Source organism: Echinops telfairi, unplaced genomic scaffold (genome assembly GCF_000313985.2).
Source record: "Echinops telfairi isolate 266 unplaced genomic scaffold, ASM31398v2 ScPeMD7_3533;HRSCAF=4204_1, whole genome shotgun sequence".
Lineage (NCBI taxonomy): Eukaryota > Metazoa > Chordata > Mammalia > Afrosoricida > Tenrecidae > Echinops > Echinops telfairi.
The window spans coordinates 27,518,099-27,524,829 of NW_022107432.1; positions in this window are offsets into that span (position 1 = coordinate 27,518,099).

The following is a 6,731-nucleotide window of genomic DNA, read 5'->3' on the forward strand; positions in this document are numbered from 1 at the left end:
GGTGGAGGAGGAGAAGAAGCAGACAGTCTCTGCTAGGAAGAGGTTCCCATATAGTGACATAGCAGTATGGGACATATAGCAGGACCATAAGACCCCGCTGAGGACAATCCATGAGGAAACAGGGTCTCGGATACGAGTTGGGTCAGCCACCTGGGTTTTCCCCATGTATCTGTTTTCTGACACAACTGGAGCACAGCAGCTCCACTTCATGCAGACTCTCCCAGGCTATATCCCACCCAACCCTGGGCCCACAGCCTTCAATCTGCATGTCCTTGCCACCCTGCATACCAGGTCATACAAGTCCCTCTGGATCTCCATCATTAAAATCCCTCTCTCGTCAGGTTCTGACCCTAGCTAACCTTCCAGGCCAAAGAGGAACTGAAAAGCAATTTGCAACAAGCCCACGGCCTCCTGGAAGAGGAACCAAGACTCTGGAAGCAGGTGTGCCTTCTTCACCAACGGCAAGCCCCTGATGGTGAGATTTGGGGCTCGGTGGCAGGCAGCAGACTTGAACAGGGTGCACGACAGTCCTGACTGCCCAAGGGGAAAGCTTGTAGGTGTGCCTGGTTTTGCAACAGCTGTAGTCTGACTGAATCTTTGCTAATCAAATCCTATTTTCCAAGTGACTCATGGCCCATTTGAGAACCAGGCTGCACCTGGAATGAAAACTAGTTTCAGTCTCTGGAGGAGCTGAAGGGCAATTCAGTTGGTCCTAGCCAGGGATGTTTCCTGATGACAGAATCCTGCTTCTCATTGAGTCTGCCTTTCCCTAACTATGCCTGTGGGTCTTCTTAAGCCCCGGCTTGGCTCCAATTCAGTACATGTAGCTGATGGCAGTTTGTGTTCCAGTCCTTGGATCAGGGGGCTGGTCCCATTCCCTCCATACCTCAGGGATCAGTTTGTATCCTATCTCAGTGAAGAGTCCTCCCTTTCTCTGAGAGCGCAGGTGCAAACCACAGTGGCTAATACCTTGTTTTTCTAGCCTGGGAGCAGGAATGGGGCAGTTTGATCCACTTCTGAGATGACAAATACCATCTGTGTGCTGTGCCCTCTGAATCCGTCTCTTTAGCCCTTATGCCTGAATTACTGGTCTATGTCCCCAGTGCCCTCAGGGCTTCTTCACCCAGCAGACCAAGAGCACCTTGCCCTTCAAGAGCCCCAAGGTGAACTAGCACAGACTCAGCAAGTTCACTACTAGGTAAAGAGCCAAGAGAATTGAAAGCAGGTATTCAAATAAATACTGACAACTAATTCAGCATTGTTTGTCATGGTTAAAAGGTGGAAACCATTCAAGTGTCTACCACCACCAGATAAATGGATAAACAAAATGTGGTACGTCCATACAATGCAATATGGTGCTGCAAAGAGAGAGAGAGAGAGAGAGAGAGAGAGAGAGAGAGAGATGAAGTCCCCATACATGCTACCACAAGGGTGGACCTTGAGAACATATGCTTGCTCACTCACTCATTCACTTACTCCCAATGAATGAATGCCAACTCATAGTGACCCTCTTGGACAAAGTAGAAGTGCCCCCTTGGGGTTTCTGAGACCGTAACTCTTTACAGAAGTAGAAAGCCCCATCTTTCTCCTGAGGAACAGCTGGTCGTTTTGAACTGCTGATCTTGCGGATCCCAGCTGAGCTCAAAACCACTATGCCAGCAGGGCTCCTTTTATGCTGACTGAAAGAAATTAATTCATGGAAGCAGAAAAGAAGATTAGAGGTTACCAGGAGCTGGGAGAGGTGGGGTTGGACATGATTGCTTCATGAGTACAGAGTTTCTGTTTGAGGTGTTGAAAAGTTTTAGAAACAAATACTGGGGATAGTTGCACAACCTGGTGAATGTAATGGATGCCCCTGAGCTCTATGTGTACTGGTGATGGCTTCCTCCCTTTGGAGAATAAAACTGTTTACAAAACGAATAGCCTAGACCAGTCAGGGTCTGCATCTACCCTAAGGCCAGAAGAACTAGATGGTACCAGGTATTGATACCAACCCACCTGAACAGGGCCACAATAGATGAAGCAGGATCGTATGGAAGATAAACATGAAGCATACGTCATTCCAATTCTTTAAAAGTCCAGTTCTATTGAACTAGTTGAGGCTCTATGACTCCCCACGACTGCTGTCTTGGGATGCCCTTTAATCATCTCATTGAAATTATCCCAAGGTCACTTTTGAGTAAGGTGACCAGATGTACAGCTTTTGGTGGGACAGTCCCGATTTTTAACAATTTTTCCCGTGTCCAGCAGCGTTTTAAAAAAGTCCCGATTTTTTTTTTTTGAAAGAATGCATGACAAGCTAGGGTATACGGTTTTCAGCTGTCATTTGGCTATTTCGCCAGGATATGAGTTTTAGCAATGGTGTCCCGCTTTACCAATGTTAAAATCTGGTCACCTTACCTTTGAGTGAAATAACAGATTGGCACACAACTAATGAGTACTGAGTTCCACTAAGAAACCATCGAGGGAATCAGTGGAGAGGTCTGAGGGGCCGGCCCCAATCCCAATTATGTGGACATCTGCCCCTTCACCCCCGGGAGAATTTATTTCAGAGGACAGCACTGAAGCTGAAGTTCAGGGAGAGGGACGTGTCTGATCAGAGCAAATGGGAGCAAATGAAGGGGGAGGAAGAGAGAGTGGAGCACATCCTGGCCCACTAATCCTTGAGGACGATATTGCCACTCAGAGCAGCCAATCCACAGAGAAGACCATATGGCCAGCCCCACTATGAGACATGTCATCGCTCACTGACCCATAGCCCTACAGAGGACAACACTGGAGACACAGTATGGGAATTGAGCCCCATCTGACCCCACCACACGGAGGCAAAAGACTAAATGCGTGCAAGAGAACAGTAAGGGGAGCAGAGCAAGTAAGTCCCCAGGGAATACCAAAAATAGACTTTGGGGCCCGGGCGTGGCACCACATCAGACTCGACCAGAAAACACTCCTAAAGGCCAACAAACAGTCTTTGAACTAACTACAGGCCTTTCTTTGTTGTTGTTGTTGTTGTCATTTTTTGTTGTTGTTGCTGCTGGTTTTTTTCTTTTGTTGTTTTGTTTTGCTCTGTCTTATTTTTGTGCATGTTATTATCTCCACAGGGCTGTCTAAATAAGATAGGCTAGATGAACAATCTAGAGGAGAAAACAATGGGACTGACAGTTCCCAGGGGACATAGGAGAGGGGTAAGTGGGGGGAAAAGAAGTGGTGTTAACAAACCCAGGGACAAGGGAACAACAAGTGAACCACATTAGTGGTGAGGAGGGTGTAGGAGGCCTGGTAGGGTGTAATCAAGGGTAATGTAACCGAGAGGAATTACTGAAACCTAAATGAAGGTTGAGCATGATAGTGGGACAAGAGGAAAGTAAAAGGAAATAGAGGAAAGAGCTAGGAGACAAAGGGCATTTGTAGAGGTCTAAATAAAGGCATGTGCATATGTAAATATATATTAGGATGGGGAAATAGATCTATGCGCATATACTTATAGGTTTAGTATTACGGTAGCAGATGGACATTAGGCCTCCACGCAAGTACTCCCTCAATGCAAGAATACTTTCATCTATTAAACTGGCATTCCATGATGCTCATCTTCCTGACACAATTGCTGAAGACAAAGTGAGTGCATAAGCAAATGTGGTGAAGAAAGCTGATTGGAGTCCTGCTATCAAAAGATATAGCATCTGGAGTCTTAAAGACTTGAAAGTAAACAAGTGGCCATCTAGCTCAGAAGCAATAAAGTCCACATGGAGGAAGCATACCAGCCTGTGTGATCATGAGGTATCGAAGGTATCAGGTATCAGGCATCAAAGAACAAAAAATTATACCACTGTGTGCTCACCTTCCCAATACAATCGCTGAAGACAAATGGATGCATAAGCAAAAGTGGTGAAGAAAGCTGAAGGTGCCTGGCTATCAAAAGATACAGCGTCTTGGGTCTTAAAGGCTTGAAGGTAACCATCTAGTTCAGAAGCAACAAAGCCCACATGGAAGAAGCACACCAGCCTGTGTGATCACGAGGTGTAGAAGGGATTAGGTATCAGGCATCAAAGAACAAAATAGCAAATCATTGTGAATGAGGGGGAGTGCAGAGTGGGGACCCAAGACCCATCTGTAGGCAACTGGACATCCCTTTACAGAAGGGTCCCAGGGAGGAGATGAGCCATCAGGGTGCAGTGTAGCAACGATGAAACATACAACTTTCCTCTAGTTCCTAAATGCTTCCCCCCGCCCCCCACTATCATGATCCCAATTCTACCTTACAAATATGGCTAGACCAGAGGATGTACACTGGTATAGATGGAAGTGGAAACACAGGGAGTCCAGAACAGATGATCGCTTCAGGACCAGTGCTGAAAGTGGCAATACCGGGAGGGTGGAGGGAAGGTGGGGTGGAAAGGGAGAACAGATTACAAAGATCTAAATATAACCTCTTACCTGGGGGACGGAGAACAGAAAAATGTGTGAAGGGAGACACCAGACAGTGTAAGATATGACAAAATAATAATAATTTATAAATTATCTAGGGTTCATGAGGGAGGGCGTGGGGAGAGAGGGGAAAATGAGCTGATACCAAGGGCTCAAGTAGAAAGCAAATGATTTGAGAATGATGATGGCAACATATGTACAAAGGTGCTTGACACAATGGATGGATGTATGGATTGTGATAAGAGTGGTACAAGCCCCCAATAAAATGATGGGGGTGGGGTGGGGGAAGAAACCATCAATGTGAGACCAAAGGTCAACAATTACTGGGGAGCAAAGGCTGAGAAGAGGGCAGGAAAACTAGCGTCTGGAAATGGAGCGACCAAAACACCATTAAAAAGAAGGTGGACACACTATGGGGATAAAAAAAATAACTAAAAGTCAATGAATAATTTGTGTGGAAATTGTCAAATGGGAATCAAATTTTTGCCCCGCTAACTTTCACCAAAAACACACACAGAAGAAAAATATTTAAAAGAGTGCTTAAGATGACAATACTTTTAGTACACATATTTTACTACATCTTGAAAACATTATCTCCAGGGGGCATCGTCATCCTTCGCCCATCTATTGTGCTCTCCCTCTGCCTTATTCCCAACTTTGCAATGCGTCTGGTGTTCGCTGAGGATGGATTCTTCCTCTGTGAGCCCTGTTCCTCCTCTCTCCAAACCCCACCAAGTCAGTCCACTGCCATAGCAACTCTGTAGGGCAGAGTAGAACTGCTCCTACGGGTTCCATGGCTGCAAATCTTCTCAGGAGGAGGCTGTTGCATCTTTGGGTTGAACCCCGACCTTTTGGTTAGCAGCTGAGTGCTTGAACCACTATACTACCAGGACTCCTTGGGATGGTCCTTAACACCAAATTCTGTGATATGCTGTAAATCCTAGTTTCTATGCCTGTAGCTATAGGTCCCTTTTGAAGTAAGTTGTCCCCTTTTGAAGTAAGCAAGATAAAGATTGGATGCATCTTGAGTGATTGTCTTAGGGTGTGTCTCAAGTTATAGCTCTTTCCACATCACGCTCTTGTACATCTGATTTAAGTAAGGAGCGTTCCTATACGGATATGGTCTTCATCCAATATACGTATGAATGTGTTGGCAAATTTCTCTCTCTTGACCTGTACCCAGCATCTGGCTTGTCATCATCTGGATACTTAAGCCAGCAGCCTGCCATCTGACCTGATTCATCAGCTACCAATACTTAGTCTCCAGATTAATACCCGATCCATGGATTTTGGAATTGTCAGTGTCCGCAACCACGCCAATCATTTCTTTAATGGTCTATAAGTTTTGTGAAATGTTGCCATCTTCCTGTTTACCTAGTGGAGGTTGGGGCAGTGGGTGGTTCATGAACTTTCTCTCAGCATTGAATACTGCCACTTCTCTCCCCTGGGAGCGAACGCCTCCTGTGTTGGAAGCTACTCTTGTTAGATTAAGACAAGCTCACCTGGGTTTTCCATGTATCTTACGTTTTAGTTTTGAGATCAGCAATGTGGCCATGACCCCATAGGTAAAAGCCAGGTTCTGGGAGAGCCATGGGGCCCAGTGCTCTGGAAGGAAAGCTGACTGGGGCACCAGGCATCAGACCAGCCTGGCTATCATATCTGGCTTCCCCACACCCCAAATCAGGAAAGCCACTTACCCCTTCTGAGCTTCAGTTTCTTCCTGTTTAATGAGGATGATAACAACACCTACCTTGGAGGATGGCTGTGGGGTTAAATGCAGCAAGGTAGTTGGGGCAGTTATAATCTCCTGTCAACTTGAGTGAAGGGGTGGTGTGTAGCCTGTCAATCGGGTCATAGCCAGTAATGCCTCTGTGTAGGCAGGGCCTTCACCTGAGGATTCTGGGAACTCCCTGGAGGTGGGACACACACTCTGTCTGTGAGACATTCCTGGTGACAAGCCACATGGAGACGCACTGATATAGTCAGAGCCCTGGAGCTGGAGGAGCCATGCAGAGATCCATGCTAGCACTGAGATGCTTCCACTGCCACTGGATCCACAAGACTTTCCATCCACTGGCCTGTGATCTTCCTGCATTCAGCATCATTGCTGAGTTTAAAGAGGAACTTATGGACTAGTATCGGACATATTGGTTAATATCAGGCTTATAGACTTTATCTAGCCTGGGCTGGGATGTTTTCTTTTCTTTTTCTTTTTAAACATTTTATTAGGGGCTCATACAACTGTTATCGCAATCCATACACACATCAATTGTGTAAAGCGCATTTGTACATCATTCTCAAAACAT